The sequence below is a fragment of the Triturus cristatus genome, chromosome 5_2 (assembly GCF_964204655.1).
Source record: "Triturus cristatus chromosome 5_2, aTriCri1.1, whole genome shotgun sequence".
NCBI lineage: Eukaryota > Metazoa > Chordata > Amphibia > Caudata > Salamandridae > Triturus > Triturus cristatus.
This window is the reverse complement of record NC_140588.1, coordinates 1,058,149,646-1,058,168,991: the sequence shown is the minus strand read 5'-3', so window position 1 is coordinate 1,058,168,991 and position 19,346 is coordinate 1,058,149,646.

Below are 19,346 nucleotides of genomic sequence, written 5' to 3'. Positions count from 1 at the left end.
GTGGTGTGTCCCACCTAGTGCTCTAACTCACTCTCCTGGGTTGGTAGCTCTTTCAATAGAGTTTCCCACCTTTTGCTCTAACCCACTCTCTGAGGTTGGTAGCCCTTTCAGTAGAGTGTCCCACATGGTGCTCTAACCCACTCTCCGGGGTTGGTAGCCCTTTCAATGGTGTGTCCCACCTAGTGCTCTAACTCACTCTCCGCGGTTGGCAGCTCTTTCTATAGAGTTTCCCACCTTGTGCTCTAACCCACTCTCCGGGGTTGGTAGCTCTTTTAGTAGAGTGTCCCACCTGGTGCCTGGATACCCTGTCGGGTGACTAGCAGCGCTTTACAAATCCTGATTGATTGATCGAAGAATAGTAAATCTGCCAGTGCGTGTATACACTTACCTGCACAATATTGTGAAAGCCCTGTTTTCTCTTGTAATGGGTACAAGTCAGCACATTTCAGCCCAAGCAGTTTTGAATCTGATAATACGGTTACAATGCACAAGTGTTTCATCATTCAAAAAGTATCTGCGCTAGAGCGGTAGACAGGCATCAGTCATGGGTACTGAAACATAGGAGGTGGTGTCATATTCATCACTTCCAGCACCTTGAGGAGCCACGACAGGACGTTCCTGCTTGAGAAACATGAAGGTTTGTGACTTTACTGGAGTCCCACCTAGTGTTCAAACCCACTCTCCGGGGTTGGTACCTCTTTGAGTAGAGTGTCCCACCTGGTGCTCTAACACACTCTCCGGGGTTGGTAGCCCTTTCAGTTGTGTGTCCCACCTAGTGCTCTAACCCACTCTCCGGGGTTGGTTGCTCTTTCAGTAGACTGTCCCACCTAGTGCTCTAACCCACTCTCCGGGGTTGGTAGCTCGTTCAGTAGAGTTTCCCACCTGGTGCTCTAACCCACTCTCTGAGGTTGGTAGCCCTTTCAGTAGAGTGGCCCACCTGGTGCTCTAGCCCACTCTCCGGGGTTGATAGTCCTTTCAGTGGTGTGGCACACCTAGTGCCCTAACCCACTCTCCAGGACTGGTAGCCCTTTCAGTAGAGTGGCCCACCTGGTGCTCTAACCCACTCTCCAGGGTTGGTTGCGCTTTCAGTAGAGTGTCCCACCTAGTGCTCTAACCCACTCTCCGGGGTTGGTAGCCCTTTCAGTGGTGTGTCCCACCTAGTGCTCGAACCCACTCTCGGGGGTTGGTTGCGCTTTCAGTATAGTGTCCCACCTAGTGCTCTAACCCACTCTCCAGGGTTGGTAGCTCTTTCAGTAGAGTGTCCCACCTGGTGCTCTAACTCACTCTCTGGGATTGGTAGCCCTTTCAGTAGAGACTCCCACCTAGTGCTCTAACCCACTCTTCGGGGTTGGTAGCGCTTTCAGTGGTGTAGCCCACCTAGTGCTCTAACCCCCTCTTCAGGGTTGGTAGCCCTTTCAGTGGTGTGTCCCACCTGGTGCTCTAACCCACTCTCCCTGGTTGGTAGTCCTTTCAGTGGTGTGTCCCACGCAGTGCTCTAACTCACTCTCCGGAGTTGGTAGCTCTTTCAGTAGAGTTTCCCACCTTGTGCTTTAACCCACTCTCCGGGGTTGGTAGCCCTTTCAGTGGTGTGTCCCACCTAGTGCTCTAACTCACTCTCCGGGGTTGGTAGCTCTTTCAGTAGTGTCCCACCTAGTGCTCTAACCCACTCTCCAGGGTTGGTAGCACTTTCAGTAGAGTGTCCCACATGGTGCTCTAACCCACTCTTCGGGATTGGTAGCCCTTTCAGTGGTGTGTCCCACCTGGTGCTCTAACCCACTCTCCGGGGTTGGTAGCTCTTTCAGTAGAGTGTCCCACCTAGTGCTCTAGCCCACTTTCTGGGGTTGGTAGCCCTTTCAGTGGTGTGTCCCACCTAGTGCTCTAACTCACTCTCCTGGGTTGGTAGCTCTTTCAATAGAGTTTCCCACCTTTTGCTCTAACCCACTCTCTGAGGTTGGTAGCCCTTTCAGTAGAGTGTCCCACATGGTGCTCTAACCCACTCTCCGGGGTTGGTAGCCCTTTCAATGGTGTGTCCCACCTAGTGCTCTAACTCACTCTCCGCGGTTGGCAGCTCTTTCTATAGAGTTTCCCACCTTGTGCTCTAACCCACTCTCCGGGGTTGGTAGCTCTTTTAGTAGAGTGTCCCACCTGGTGCCTGGATACCCTGTCGGGTGACTAGCAGCGCTTTACAAATCCTGAGTGATTGATCGAAGAATAGTAAATCTGCCAGTGCGTGTTTACACTTACCTGCACAATATTGTGAAAGCCCTGTTTTCTCTTGTAATGGGTACAAGTCAGCACATTTCAGCCCAAGCAGTTTTGAATCTGATAATACGGTTACAATGCACAAGTGTTTCATCATTCAAAAAGTATCTGCGCTAGAGCGGTAGACAGGCATCAGTCATGGGTACTGAAACATAGGAGGTGGTGTCATATTCATCACTTCCAGCACCTTGAGGAGCCACGACAGGATGTTCCTGCTTGAGAAACATGAAGGTTTGTGACTTTACTGGAGTCCCACCTAGTGTTCAAACCCACTCTCCGGGTTTGGTACCTCTTTGAGTAGAGTGTCCCACCTGGTGCTCTAACCCACTCTCCGGGGTTGGTAGCCCTTTCAGTTGTGTGTCCCACCTAGTGCTCTAACCCACTCTCCGGGGTTGGTTGCTCTTTCAGTAGACTGTCCCACCTAGTGCTCTAACCCACTCTCCGGGGTTGGTAGCTCGTTCAGTAGAGTTTCCCACCTGGTGCTCTAACCCACTCTCTGAGGTTGGTAGCCTTTTCAGTAGTGTGGTAAATATTTCGTTACCGGTACTATTTTTTATGCGGTAAAGTCTATTAAGAACAACTCAGTAAAATGAGAGGCAGAATCCGTGGTATTAGAGGTTTTAAAAAGGCTTTATTCCTATACAAAGGAATACAATTCGAATTGTAGGCATTCTATTCCATCACCACGAAAGTTCAGGAAGGAAGGGCATACATTATTGACAGATAAGCAGTTTTATAGAAAATACATTACAGTGAAACAGATGCAAGAGGCGTAACAGCTGATAAAAGGTGCATACGTAGCTAAATAGAGGGCGTAAATTAAGAAACGTCATTATACATGATGTCACAAGTGGGTGGATCCATAAGAGAATCCTGCAATGTCAGCAGAAATATTTGGCAGAGATGCGCGCGCAGCCGTATGACGTGTGATTGACGTGCAACTAGAGGGTGAAGGGGACTTGACATTTAGCTCTATATGTGGAGACAGAAGTCTGGGGTTATGTCAACCTAATCCCAAATCATATCTAATATCCTATGTTTAAAGAACTGTGTTATCCAAAAAGAGAGGTCTCTTAAGATAGAATCTTATTCTATACTGACTGTCAGTGCGTGTACAAGCGTCTAAGTGTCTACACTAGATGCGAGGGGGTAGGAATATTCCATGGTAACGGGTCTATGAATTACTTGCATGAGGGCAGCGAGGCCTGGCCCTTTGCACGGTAGCTGGAAGAATGTTTACCTAACTACTAGACAGGAATGCATCGGATGAGGAGCGGAGGAGATAATCTTGAAGGTGAAATACAGTTTTTGGCAGGCGACGGGCTGGATCAGGCACCGTTAGCCGCGCAGGGAGTAGGACAAAGTTCATGGTCACAAATGCAGGCTCAGACTGGAGCTTTCAGAGGCAGAAGGCAGGAAAAGGCTTGATGACAGAATTCGGGCCTACTCGCCTGAATCTGTAAAATGTGGAACGTGAACCACATAAAGTCGGTGGCCTTTCATACTTAGGAAAGGAATATCTGACCCATTCATGGTGGATCTGAAAGAGGACATGTTGACGGTGGACGCACATATATTTGCGTCTTCAAAACTGGAGCAGGAGGGAACATACATGTACTTATAGCATGTACATGGAGCCGTTGGGGTCTACGATAGGGGACATAACTGATCACAAAATCCATATTTCCTCATTCCCTCCTTGTCCCCTACGGACCCTCAGGAGATATCGATCTTCATCAATCCATCGATCTGTTCATATAGCATCATTTGTTCTTCTTTCTTCTTCCGGGATCTTGAGCGAAAACTTGGATGTGGGATACACGAGGTGGCACACAGACCACAAATCGCTGGCCCACATTGTAGACATAAGCAGCAACTGAATAGTATGAGAAAGCCGATACCTAGGAAGGAGAGCATTCTCCATCCCCAGGCTGACAACACGCCCCAGAACCAACCGGACCAAGTCCAGGTGCCTGGACTCTGGTGTATCTGGCTTACAATCTTATGAAGGCGAGTTATGGCTTTATATACTGACGGCGAATTTTCTGGTATGAAAATGCAGCAACTTGATCCGATGACCCTACAAGCTCCGCCCCTATCGGCCAGGATGACGTCAAGGACAAGACGATTTTGAAGCACAACAATCCGCATAGCAGACTGCTCTTCTGTTAAATTGCCTAAGGCGGAAATAGTTTCGTTCACTACTGCTTCAAGGGTTCGGGTTAATCTACGTATCAGCTTACTATTAGTGACTGTACCTATATAGGGAAAGAAACCTTTATTGAAATCTGTGTATTTTTCCCATGCTGTTTCAGTGTAATCGACAATTGGGAGATCTCTCTGCTGTCTATTGTGTACTAAATGGGTATTTCTATGATAATCAGGAGGGGCTAGGAAAACAGGTGGCAGAAGGAATGCTATGTAACAGGTACCATCCCAATCCAAAGGTAGACGTATATATGCGGTCTGGCCACATATAAAGTAGGAATGACGAGAAGCTCTAAATGTAGACTTGCCTTGATCACTGAATTTTATTACAGTGGTGCATTTACTATGGCCCATGTGTATGGAGCCATTCTTTCTTATACATAATTCCCCCTTTACTGGGAATACTGACATGGCGGGCAAGATTGGTGTAGCTTCAGATTCAACGTTCAGGATCATAAGGTTAAGTGTAAAATTACCTAATCCATATACTTCATTTTCTAGATCAGTTCCTGTTCTTTTGGGAAGTCCCTCCTTGTTAGGGTAGCAGACTTTAAGCAAAACTAAGTTCAGGTTTCCCCATACCCAGCTGTCTTGATAAACTGCGGAATTTGAATCTAGGGAATTAATCAAACTAAACCATGCTCCACAGGAGCCATTGTGTGTGAACGGATAGGGAAAGAGTGGCAAAACTCCCTTATAGTTCTGATAGGGAGGGAGTCGGCCACATATCCAACAATTTGTGGCATTGCTGGTTTGATGGGAATGATGTAACATACTAATGAATGTGTTGTTGCGCAGCGCAAATCTATAGGACAACTCATGCGGAGGTAATTCACTAAAAGAATGTTCTGCAGTTATATTGTAAGCACGCTTAGGAATAGGGTAATACATGTGTAATAGTATACTGACAATGATGATCAGAAGACTTAGAAAAAACAAAATTAATAATGTTACTGTGCAGTGACTACGAAATGATTTACAATACGCATGCTTCTTGAGCAGCATCTGATGATTTCTTTCTCTATTCCGGTCTAGAGGATACATGTCAGAGACAAATTCAACCGATTCACCTTGGAGAGGACTTAAATAATCAAATTGTCTGACTTACTAGACCTCAATTTTAGTTTATAAAGTTCTGGTTTTGTTAATTCAGCCAAGGGGAGCTTTGAGTCTGTCTGTGAGGGAATACAGGGTTGAGTATCTACGCTGGATGGTAGTCCATAAAATTTCTTAATATGACTCGAGTGCAACCACCCTTTCCTTCCCTCGATTTTCACAGCTGTCCTTGTGGTGAGTAGAACCAACTTCGGTGACTTCCACCTACGATCCAGTTGGGTCTTCCGGTCAAAATTCCTGACCAGCACCAGGTCCCCAGGAACCATGTCATGGGGTTTCACCTCAGTATTGTCGGGAAAAGCTGCGGAGACCTGTGAACGACAAGATTGTAGTGCAGACATCAAGGAAGCCAGGTAATCTGTCAGCATATTACAGTCAACATCAGTGATTTTACGAGGTATAGGCGTCCCCCACATATTTGGTGGTCTACCGAAGATCACCTCATACGGGGATAGCCCTGTTCGAGAATGTGCTACCATTCTCATGTAAAAGAGCGCAACTGGTAAGGCTACTATCCAATCGACTCCTTTTTCTCTACATATTTTGGACAATCTAATTTTCAGAGTTTGATTATGACGTTCCACGAGACCTGCCGCCTCGGGATGTCGGACACAGTGGAATTTCCATTGATAGCCTAATAGAAGGGAAACGTGTTTCATTAGTTCGGATGAGAACGGCTGGCCGTTATCTGAGTAGACAACACGTGGTAAACCGTACCGTGGGAAGAATTCTCGAACTAACTGTTTGGCAGTAGTCGGGGCAGTGTAATCTGAAACCGGGTATGCTTCTGTCCAACGGGAAAGAGCACAGACAACTACGAGAACATATTTGAATCCTCGACATCGTTCCATCTGGATATAATCCATCTGGAGGACTTCAAAAGCATGATCGGGAGTTTGGAATCCACCCTGCTCTACGGGGATGCTTTTACCTGGATTAAACTGACAACATATCATACAGGTACGAACTTTTTGTTTAGCTGCGGCTCGTAAATGTTTGTTGAACCAAATGTGTTGAATGCTGTCTAGCATAGCTTTTTCTCCTAGGTGCGCTGGACTATGTATTGTGTTAATGATGACTTGGACCATTGAGTCGGGAAGAAACCATATAGATTTTTCCTTCGTCATCCATCCTTGATCTGTTTGGATCCCTCCTAATTCAGTCCATTTCTTTATTTCTTCTGGTGTAGCATGTGTCTGTATGTCAATTACATCAAGGGCGGGATCCTTAACTGTCATGCAATGTGTTGGTATCGGAACTATTGTCTTTGTCATGTCAGTTGTGTGAGTCTGATTCTGAGCAGTCTGTTTAGCTGTTCTGTCAGCTAGGTCATTACCCTGAGAAATGATATCGGTAACTTTTGTATGGGCTTTGCATTTCATAATCGATATTGCAGTAGGTAGATGAATCGCGTCTAATAGGGCTTGAATGAGGGGTCCGTGTTGGATGTGGGCACCATGAGAAGTTAAATAACCTCTCTCTCGCCACAGTACGCCGAAGTCATGGACGACTCCGAATGCATACCGTGAATCTGTGTATATGTTGACTTTTTTATTTGTGGCTTGAGTACAGGCTTGTGTCAGAGCGGTGAGCTCTGCTGCTTGAGCTGACAAAGTGTTAATACAATTTGTTTCAATGACTTCAGTGTCTGTTGTGACTGCGTAAGCGGCCACTAACTCTCCTGTACTTGTTCTCATACATGACCCATCTACATATAATGTCAAGTCTGGATCTGACAAAGGGATGTCTGTCAAGTCTTGTCTGGGTTTCGTCGTGATAGTAATGACTTCGACACAATCATGTGCCAATGGATCTGTTCCGCCTACTGGTAACAGTGTGGCAGGATTTAACGTATTACAACGTCTGATTTCTATGTGTGGCTGAAACAATGTCAATTCGTAACCGGTGAGTCTTGCTATAGTCAAGTGTTGTGTTTGTGTGCGGTTCAAGAGAACCTCTACTGCGTGTGGTACTTGTACTGTCAATTGATGTCCTAACACTATGGCATCGCTTTGTCTGATTGCTAAAGCTGTTGCTGCCACTGATTTCAGGCACGCTGGAAGAGCCTGAGCTACTGGATCTAATGTACTAGAGAAATAAGCACATGGTTTGTGTGATCCTGCTTGTTCCTGAGTGAGTACTGACAAAGCAGTACCTTCGCGTTCTGTAACAAAGAGTGTAAACTGTTTACTGTAACATGGTGTTGCTAGGACAGGTGCTTGACATAAAGCTTTCTTTAAGCTTTCAAAGGCATGTGTATGTTCTGGAGTCCAAGGGAGGACAGTCGATGTGGCTGCCTCCTGTGTTGTCAACTGGATGAGTGGTTTTGCTAGAAATGCATATTGAGGGATCCACTGCCTACAGTATGAAGTGAGGCCTATAAAAGCCCGCACCTCCTTTTGTGTCTTGGGTGGTGGTATGTTAGCAATTAACTGGATGCGATCGGGTGTAAGCTGCCTTCCCTCCTTGGACAGCGAGTGCCCAAGATAAACAACTCGCTGGACACAGAATTGCAGCTTGGAAGGGGACACCTTGTGCCCCTTGTCGGCCAGAAATTTCAAAACCGTCAGTGACGCTATCTCACATTCATGTTCGCTTCGGGCGGTGATCAGCAGATCATCGACATATTGAAGCAAGGCAGTGTTAACTGGCATGTGGATACTGTCAAGTTCTCGTTTCAGTGCTTGGCTATAGATGCTGGGGCTTTCTGTAAATCCTTGAGGTGCGCGTGTGAATTTAAAACTTCGTCCATTTAAACTAAAACCGAACAAATATTGACTTTCCGGATCTATTGGGACACTAAAGAAAGCATTCTTGAGATCAATTACAGTGAAGAACGTTGCTTCTGAGTCAATAGCTGTGAGTAATGAAGAGATATCTGGGACCACAGGGTATTGTGGTACAATACATTTATTTAATTCGCGCAGATCAATAACTAATCGATATACTGGTGGTGCTTTTGGATCCGTTCTTTTAAGGATCGGAATTATCGGGGAATTACATACATTGGAGTCAGTTTCCACAACCACTCCTTGTGCAATGAGCTCGTCAATGATTTGCAGCAAAGCCACAACAGCATCTGGTGGTAACTTGTATTGTCGCATTCGTGGTAGTACCACTCCTGTCTTTAGTGTGACTCGATATGGTGTAATGTTCATGCAACCAACATCAGTGGGGCCTTGTGCCCATAAATGTGTAGGTAAATTCTGCAGTCGGTAATCTATGTCTCTGGATACGTAGTGACCTTTAAAGTCACGTAAAAATAGTCGTACTCCTTCCGGAGAGCAACATATTATGGCTCCTAGAGCTTTCAATGTTTTTATGCCTAACAAGTTTTCTGGACATGATTTAGTAAGCAATAAATCTGTAGTACGTGTCAATGGACCGACTGTAAGTGGAAGAGGTTGTGTTACGTCATTTATTATCGGTTTTCCTGAGAATCCAAGGGAAATATTTTGTGAGCCTGAGAGGGGTGCCCCTGGAACTTCACTGCGTCTTATAGTTGTTCTGCTTGCCCCTGTATCAAGTAAAAACTTTCTGTCTTCCCCTAATAGTTCACTATGTACATAAGGTCCCTCTTGGTCTACAGGAACCTCTATAAGGGGTAAGCCAACTTCCCTCTCTAGGCTATCTCATGAGTATCGCTGATAATCGGGATAATCTGTTTGTGCATACTGATACATTTGTTGTGTTGTTGCTTGAGTTGCAGCAATAGGCTGCGCTTGTGGTGGTACTACGATCTGTTGTGAAGCTGCCTGTTGCGGAGCTAACCTAGGTTGTGCCTGCTGAGGCATTTGTTGTTGATTCTGATCCTGTCTGGGTGGACGGGGTCTCTCATGTGTTCTACCTGTGGCTATATTATGTTTCAGGACTGGACAATCGTGTATATAATGACCTGGTTGTTTACAATAGTTGCATGTCCCTTTTGCAGGACTTGCGGAATCACCCTTTTGATGACTATCGGCTGGAACTGACTGTGCAACAAGCATTTTCATTTTCGTATCTTTCATACGTCTTTGTTCGTGTTCTTGTTCTTCTCTAATTCTATTGTGGTGATATTGTAACATCTGTAGCATCTGCGATGGGGTATTACCTTGCCAGGTACTTTCGAATTTCAATACTCTATTCTTGACTTGTAGCAGAGAATTTTCAACTAATTTTGTCACAAACAGATGTGGATATGACTCACTACTGGCTTTTATGCCACTATTTATACTAAAACATTTTTCAAATCGGGAATAGAAATCACTAGTGTCTTCATCTGGTTTTTGTTTACAGGCTGAGATTGCACCCCAGTCTTCCTTTTTCGTAGTTAATAAACGTGGCAGTACCTGTATTAGTAATCCTGCTAGTGCTGTAGTCTTTTCCCCAAGCCCTGCTCCTGCAGCTCGGGCCTTTTCTTCGTTTTCTAATGCTGTCCAATCTATCTTTTGGTCTCCCACCTCCCATTCTTTTTCTTTGAGTTTCTCATAAACACCGGCGGGTAATAGGACTTTTAATATTTTCATAATATCGGGGTAGGTATACTCTCCCATGAGTAACATGTCTTTTATCTCACGGTGGAAACCTGCTGGGTCCTTGTCATGGCTGGGTACTACTTTCTTCATTTCTAATAATTCCAGTTTAGTTATAGGCGTGTACACAAACACGCGTGTAAAGTTATCACCGGCACCTCTAATTGGGTGTACTTCGCGTAACGGGTTCTGTCTATCTATGTGATACATTTTTCTTCCCATGATGGGAACTGGAACGTGTTCTGGGCATACGAAATTTAAATATTGGTTTCGGGACTCTAGAATTTCCTTAATCAAATCAGTACCTGACCCTCTCCATATATTCGTGAGTAGTTCTGTCAATATGTCAGGTAAGGGTCCTGGATCGGAGTGTTGGCTTTTATATAATATAAGGAGGTGTTGAATCATGTATATACTAGCTAAACGCTGTTCATATGGGTCTAGATTCAGAAACGTGTGTGCAAGTACATCGTCATTGTATTCGCCGGGACTGTCAGCCCATTGTACTGCTGACCTGGCTAATTCTTGTTCGTCCATGGAATCGAGCACGTGGTACCCCCTTCGATCTCGGAGTAATTTATCAGCGGCTTGGAATAAATGTTCGGGGGATTTTGTATTTAGCATAGGATTTGGAAAATGTCTATTATATTCCGGACGTATTGGACGTATTGGGTCGTTAAAACCTCTGGTATTATTATGGGATCTTCCTTTACCTACATAAGCTATCGTGTCTAATTGCTCTGATTCTTGCTCCTCCTCCTCTCTGTTTAGGTCAGTGGCGTCTACCTCTAATCTTTCTTCGTGTATTCGTTCTACTTCTTTGCGGATCTTTCGGTACATAGCTACTATACATAACTGTTTATCATGTCTCCCTTCTGATATATTCTGGCCCCAAGTGATAAGTTTTTGCATTTCTTCCGGATTTACCCCAGGCCGGTCTTGATTTCTGATTACACAGTTTATGAGGAAACGTAACAGTTGTCCCTGTACCTCCGCTTTCTGGTACTCCATGGCTCTGCTAATACTTTCAGGACCTCGTCCCGACTGGACAAAGTGATATATATTTTCTAAATGTGTAGTCATTCCTGGTAGCTTCGTTAAATATATTGCAGCTCGCCGAATACGTAATGATGACAGCAGCATTTCGTCCCGTTTACCGGGCACAGGATCATATCTACAATCTACTAGAAGTTCCTTAAGCATGTCGGGAGTTGCTAGTTTGGGCGTACGTTGGTGTGCTAATTCTCTAAGGGAAAATTTATTTCCTCTGGGTGGCGTAGAAAAAATGTCTGTCGTACCTCCTGTAGCACCGTCTGGGGTGCTGGACGTGAAAGGATTTGTTGAAGGTGAGACAGCAACCGTCGTTGCGGGAAAAGCGGTAGAAACAGATGTGCTTGTCGGAATGTGTGTCGGAGCTTGTTGTTGCGGAGGTACAGACGGAGGATCTTGGCGATGAGCATCATTGGCAAGCGGTCTATGTGGTGCGGTATTAGCATACTCGGGAGCTGCGTCATCTAAATAGCAGGAAAGGAAAACATCTTCTGCGGTTCTGGGATGCCCCTTGGGATGTGCTTTTATCGGAAACAATGGGGGTGGCAAGTCTTTTGGTATTTCCGGAGTAGCCTTAGGTAACCCTTCGGCCAGAAGTGGATACATACCATTCATAAGGGCGTTTCTTTGTCTATCTACTTGTTCTGATTTTACTCGGGTACCTTCCTCAATTAACAGATTTTCTCGGACTTTATTTGAATTCTCCTTACCCTTATCTTCCTGTCTGAGTGCTTTTTCTGTACGTCTATACGATTCTTTACGCCATAATTCAATGGCATCTTTCTGTGACTGTCTGGCTTTCCTTTTCCATAATTCTTCTTCTACTCTCATGATGCAATCTGCATCCCAGGTCCCCGCTGCGGGCCATCTCTGACTCTCTGGTAATTCTTTGGTGTAGTCCACCCATAAATCAAGAAATAATACGGCATCTAGGCCATGCTTATGATACATAAAGTACCCTGGAGTGTCCCTCGGTGGGATGGGAACAGCTTCTTCGAGTACCCCTTTTCTAGTTTTGATCTGTCTTAGTTTCGAAAAGAGCGGCATTTTTAGACCTTATTACTAGAACACACTTTATACAAAAAAAACACAATAATGAACAGTCATTCACACCACAGTATATAGAACGTATTTTAAAACATTTAACACTTAACAGTTTTACGAACAATGATAAATAATAGAAAACTAGTTACTGACATCATACTGACACTAGATAATACTTATTTATATGCAAAACATACTATATATACTGCTAAACAGTACAGATACACTGCTAAAACAGTGCAGACCGGATTTGTGTACCCAAACCCGTCTTGACCGGCACAGACTATGTGCACGTAAAATGCCTCCCCGGTAATGGTACTCACCGGGTAGCTCGGAACGGAAGGCCTCGGAACGGAACTGAAACTGGACCGGACTGGACTCGACTCGACTGGACTCGGAACTTCGGAACCTGGCGGGTCTCTGTATACCTCGGATCTTGCTCTCTCAGCTAGGCTCTGGTCGGGATACTTCGCACTTCTCACCGCCTCGTCTGGGTGTTGATCGCAGCCTCAGTCGTCCCCGCTTGGCCGGAGGGAGATACAGGAAATCCTGTAGGTACGCGTTTTTGTCCGTTCAGCTGTGGCAGGAGACCGGGCCTGCAACGCACCGCCGGCGCGTGAGATGAGAAAGTGTCCCTGTTCGGGCGCCAATTTCTGTGGTAAATATTTCGTTACCGGTACTATTTTTTATGCGGTAAAGTCTATTAAGAACAACTCAGTAAAATGAGAGGCAGAATCCGTGGTATTAGAGGTTTTAAAAAGGCTTTATTCCTATACAAAGGAATACAATTCGAATTGTAGGCATTCTATTCCATCACCACGAAAGTTCAGGAAGGAAGGGCATACATTATTGACAGATAAGCAGTTTTATAGAAAATACATTACAGTGAAACAGATGCAAGAGGCGTAACAGCTGATAAAAGGTGCATACGTAGCTAAATAGAGGGCGTAAATTAAGAAACGTCATTATACATGATGTCACAAGTGGGTGGATCCATAAGAGAATCCTGCAATGTCAGCAGAAATATTTGGCAGAGATGCGCGCGCAGCCGTATGACGTGTGATTGACGTGCAACTAGAGGGTGAAGGGGACTTGACATTTAGCTCTATATGTGGAGACAGAAGTCTGGGGTTATGTCAACCTAATCCCAAATCATATCTAATATCCTATGTTTAAAGAACTGTGTTATCCAAAAAGAGAGGTCTCTTAAGATAGAATCTTATTCTATACTGACTGTCAGTGCGTGTACAAGCGTCTAAGTGTCTACACTAGATGCGAGGGGGTAGGAATATTCCATGGTAACGGGTCTATGAATTACTTGCATGAGGGCAGCGAGGCCTGGCCCTTTGCACGGTAGCTGGAAGAATGTTTACCTAACTACTAGACAGGAATGCATCGGATGAGGAGCGGAGGAGATAATCTTGAAGGTGAAATACAGTTTTTGGCAGGCGACGGGCTGGATCAGGCACCGTTAGCCGCGCAGGGAGTAGGACAAAGTTCATGGTCACAAATGCAGGCTCAGACTGGAGCTTTCAGAGGCAGAAGGCAGGAAAAGGCTTGATGACAGAATTCGGGCCTACTCGCCTGAATCTGTAAAATGTGGAACGTGAACCACATAAAGTCGGTGGCCTTTCATACTTAGGAAAGGAATATCTGACCCATTCATGGTGGATCTGAAAGAGGACATGTTGACGGTGGACGCACATATATTTGCGTCTTCAAAACTGGAGCAGGAGGGAACATACATGTACTTATAGCATGTACATGGAGCCGTTGGGGTCTACGATAGGGGACATAACTGATCAAAAAATCCATATTTCCTCATTAGAGTGGCCCACCTGGTGCTCTAGCCCACTCTCCGGGGTTGATAGTCCTTTCAACGGTGTGGCACACCTAGTGCTCTAACCCACTCTCCAGGACTGGTAGCCCTTTCAGTAGAGTGGCCCACCTGGTGCTTTAACCCACTCTCCAGGGTTGGTTGCGCTTTCAGTAGAGTGTCCCACCTAGTGCTCTAACCCACTCTCTGGGGTTGGTAGCCCTTTCAGTGGTGTGTCCCACCTAGTGCTCGAACCCACTCTCGGGGGTTGGTTGCGCTTTCAGTATAGTGTCCCACCTAGTGCTCTAACCCACTCTCCAGGGTTGGTCACTCTTTCAGTAGAGTGTCCCACCTGGTGCTCTAACTCACTCTCTGGGATTGGTAGCCCTTTCAGTAGAGAGTCCCACCTAGTGCTCTAACCCACTCTTCGGGGTTGGTAGCCCTTTCAGTGGTGTGTCCCACCTGGTGCTCTAACCCACTCTCCCTGGTTGGTAGTCCTTTCAGTGGTGTGTCCCACCCAGTGCTCTAACTCACTCTCCGGAGTTGGTAGCTCTTTCAGTAGAGTTTCCCACCTTGTGCTTTAACCCACTCTCCGGGGTTGGTAGCCCTTTCAGTGGTGTGTCCCACCTAGTGCTCTAACTCACTCTCCGGGGTTGGTAGCTCTTTCAGTAGTGTCCCACTTAGTGCTCTAACCCACTCTCCAGGGTTGGTAGCACTTTCAGTAGAGTGTCCCACATGGTGCTCTAACCCACTCTCCGGGGTTGGTAGCCCTTTCAGTGGTGTGTCCCACCTGGTGCTCTAACCCACTCTCCGGGGTTGGTAGCTCTTTCAGTAGAGTGTCCCACCTAGTGCTCTAGCCCACTTTCTGGGGTTGGTAGCCCTTTCAGTGGTGTGTCCCACCTAGTGCTCTAACTCACTCTCCTGGGTTGGTAGCTCTTTCAATAGAGTTTCCTACCTTTTGCTCTAACCCACTCTCTGAGGTTGTTAGCCCTTTCAGTAGAGTGTCCCACATGGTGCTCTAACCCACTCTCCGGGGTTGGTAGCCCTTTCAATGGTGTGTCCCACCTAGTGCTCTAACTCACTCTCCGCGGTTGGCAGCTCTTTCTATAGAGTTTCCCACCTTGTGCTCTAACCCACTCTCCGGGGTTGGTAGCTCTTTTAGTAGAGTGTCCCACCTGGTGCCTGGATACCCTGTCGGGTGACTAGCAGCGCTTTACAAATCCTGATTGATTGATCGAAGAATAGTAAATCTGCCAGTGCGTGTATACACTTACCTGCACAATATTGTGAAAGCCCTGTTTTCTCTTGTAATGGGTACAAGTCAGCACATTTCAGCCCAAGCAGTTTTGAATCTGATAATACGGTTACAATGCACAAGTGTTTCATCATTCAAAAAGTATCTGCGCTAGAGCGGTAGACAGGCATCAGTCATGGGTACTGAAACATAGGAGGTGGTGTCATATTCATCACTTCCAGCACCTTGAGGAGCCACGACAGGACGTTCCTGCTTGAGAAACATGAAGGTTTGTGACTTTACTGGAGTCCCACCTAGTGTTCAAACCCACTCTCCGGGGTTGGTACCTCTTTGAGTAGAGTGTCCCACCTGGTGCTCTAACCCACTCTCCAGGGTTGGTAGCCCTTTCAGTTGTGTGTCCCACCTAGTGCTCTAACCCACTCTCCGGGGTTGGTTGCTCTTTCAGTAGACTGTCCCACCTAGTGCTCTAACCCACTCTCCGGGGTTGGTAGCTTGTTCAGTAGAGTTTCCCACCTGGTGCTCTAACCCACTCTCTGAGGTTGGTAGCCCTTTCAGTAGAGTGGCCCACCTGGTGCTCTAGCCCACTCTCCGGGGTTGATAGTCCTTTCAGTGGTGTGGCACACCTAGTGCTCTAACCCACTCTCCAGGACTGGTAGCCCTTTCAGTAGAGTGGCCCACCTGGTGCTCTAACCCACTCTCCAGGGTTGGTAGCCCTTTCAGCGGTGTGTCCCACCTAGTGCTCTAACCCATTCTCCGGGGTTGGTAGCTCTTTCAGTAGAGTGTCCCACCTAGTGCTCTAACCACTCTCCGGGGTTGGTAGCTCTTTCAGTAGAGTGTCCCACCTAGTGCTCTAACCCATTCTCCGGGGGATGGTAGTCCTTTCAGTGGTGTTTCCCACCTAGTGCTCTAACCCACTCTCCGGGCTGGTAGCTCTTTCAGTAGAGTGTCCCACCTGGTTCTCTAACCCATTCTCCGGGGTATGGTAGTCCTTTCAGTGGTGTGGCCCACCTAGTTCTCTAACCCACTTTCCGGGGTTGGCAGTCCTTTCAGTGGTGTGGCCCAGCTAGTGTTCTAGCCCACTCCCCGGGGTTGGTACCCCTTTCAGTGGTGTGTCCTACCTAGTGCTCTATCCCACTCTCTGGGTTTGGTAGCTCTTTCAGGGGTGTGTCCCATCTAGTGCTCTGATCCACTCTCCAGGGGTGGAAGCTCTTTCAGGGGTGTGTCGCACATAGTGCTCGAACCCACTCACGGGGGTTGGTAGCTCTTTCAGAGGTGTCTCCCACCTAGTGCTCTAATCCACTCTCCAGGATTGGTAGCCCTTTTGGTGGCGTGGCCCACCTCGTACTCTAGCCCACTCTCTGGGGTTGGTAGCCCTTTCAGTGGTGTGGCCCACCTTATGCTCTAACCCTGTCTTTGGGGTTGGGAGCCGTTTCAGTGGTGTGGCCCACCTTGTGCTTTACCCCAATCTTGGGGGTTGTGAGGACTTTCAGTAGTATGGCCCACATTTTGCTCTAACCCACTCTGCGGGGTCGGTAGACATTTCAGTGGTGTGGTCCTCTATGTACTCTAAATGGCTCACCGAGGTTGGGAGCCCTTTCAGTGGTGTATCCCACCTAGTGCTATACCCCACTCTCCGGGGTTGGTAGCTCTTTCAGGGGTGTGTCCCACCCAGTGTTCTAACACAGTCTCCGGAGTTGGTAGCCCTTTCAGTGGTATGGCCCACCTTGTGCTCTAACCTACTCTTGGGGGTTGGTAGCCCTTGAAGCGGTGTGGCCCACCTCGTACTCTAACCCACTCTCTGGGGTTGGTAGCCCTTTTGGTGGTGTGGCCCACCTCATACTCTAACCCAGTCTCTGGTGTTGGGAGCCCTTTCAATGGGTTGGCCCACCTAGCGCTCTAATCCACCCTCCGGGGTTGATAGTCCTTTCAGTGATATGTCTCACCTAGTGCTCTAACCCACTCTTCGGGGTTGGTAGCTTTTTCAGTAGAGTGTCCCACCTAGTGTTCTAACCCACTCTCCAGGGTTGGAAGCTCTTTAAGTGGTGTGGCGCGCCTGGTGCTCTAACCCACTCTCCGGGGTTGCTAGCCCTTTCGGTTGTGTGGCCCACCACGTACTCTAACCCACTCTACGAGGTTTATAGCCCTTTCAGTGGTGGGTCTCACGTAGTGCTCTAACCCACTCTCCGAGTTTGGTAGCCCTTTCAGTGGTCTGTCCCACCTAGTGCTCCAACCCACTCTCGGGGGTTCGTAGCTCTTCCACGGGTGTGTCCCACCTAGTGCTCTAACACACTCTCCAGGGTCGGTAGCCCTTTCAGTGGTGTGTACCACCTTGTGCTCTAACCTACTCTTGGGGGTTGAGAGCTCTTTCAGTTGTATGGCCCAACTGGTGCTCCACCCCATCCACCAGGATTGTCCGGGTAATTCTTCTTTAACCCCTTCCATGCTGCGCAGATTCCGCCGCTGTGCTGACGGAATCTTGCGCGGGCGTGGTCATGACGGAACGGTTCCGTCATGAGCACAGCTCAACCGTGGCTCATGACGGAACCGTTCCGTCATGAGCACCGAAGGGGTTAAAGCTGGATTTTGGAGCTGGGAAAACGAAACAGCCAAATAGGGCTTGTTTGGCGCACTATCTGGCTGTCATGTGACCCCTGGCTCTCATTTACTGTTTGGAACACCAACCCCACTGACGTGGCCGGAAGGAAACTGGCTGTTTTTTTAAACATTTCCTTTCCGGAAATGTCCCCAATTTATGACATAGGGCCCTTGACTGAGCATGCGCATTACTCGATTTTCTGGGTTTGTTTACTGATAAAAGGCTATAACGGCATTTCCTGTAAGATTTATTATTGGTAGAGGCCAGCCCTGATCCATCTCCCCAATCACACACTACACATTTTGGGACAAAGGCCACATTTACACACACGCAGCCCCGTCGGCTTACGTCAACTTACAAAGTGAGCATCAATGAACGCTTGCATCAGGGCACTCCAAGGTAGCTCCAGGAGCGCGGGATACAGTCAGTCAAATTCACTTTATTCGGTTAATTAAAACCATAAAAGCATACTACGAAATGCATTATAAAATAGTTGACAAAAATATTAAATAATCATAATCATCACAATCTATCAAAAACATAATTAATTCATCAATATACACATTAAAAAGGGGAAAATGTCATGGAATTTCTGACAAATGATGCACATTATTAGCAAATCTTCCTTTCCTCTTTATCCTGACAGCTGCGGTTAAAAAGCTAGCTATATTAAAAATTTCCCAGACATTATTTAACATTTGCAAATAAATAAATACACAATAGATATTCATATTAATTAGCATACAATTAATCTAAATGGATCTCTTTTGGAAAACCAATGGTAATCCCCACAATATAGCACAGATCTGCTTCTGTCGGACCTATGTTGGACACCCCCTGCCTTATGTGTTTAATACTCTGGGCCTGAGTTAGATCTTGGCGGACGGGTTACTCCATCACAACGGCGACGGATGGATATTCCGTAGGATAGAACGGGTTGTATATTTCGGCGGACAGGATGTGACGGAGTACGCCGACCACCAAGATCTAAATTAGGCGCTCTGTCTTTAGATACGGTACCAGGGTTATTACTAAAATCACTGTCTCCTCCACTGTGACGAACCATAAGGCCTTCCCATCCCTCCTACGAGATCTACATCACATGGCGAGGAGAACATTGGCAGTATTAGGTTCGGGCTCAAAAGTAGTTACATGTAAGTAGATATGATCCAGGCATAAAATAAAGATAGCAGACATGCACAGAGGCCTCTTTCGAGCCCAGGATCTCAAAGACACCATGGAGCACTATTATACAAGGACCCCGGGTACACTTATAGGGGCATATCAACAACAGCCGGCGATAATTATCGCTAAGCGCACTTAGCGCTAGGATAATTATCGCCGGCTAGCGTTGATTTTTATCGCTGAAATAGCGTGCTATTAGCAACGCTTATCTCAATACCGATAAAAATCCTCACGCTAAGTGGCTAACGTGAGATTATCGCTGGAAACCCAGCGATAATCTCACGTTACCTTGTTGATAGG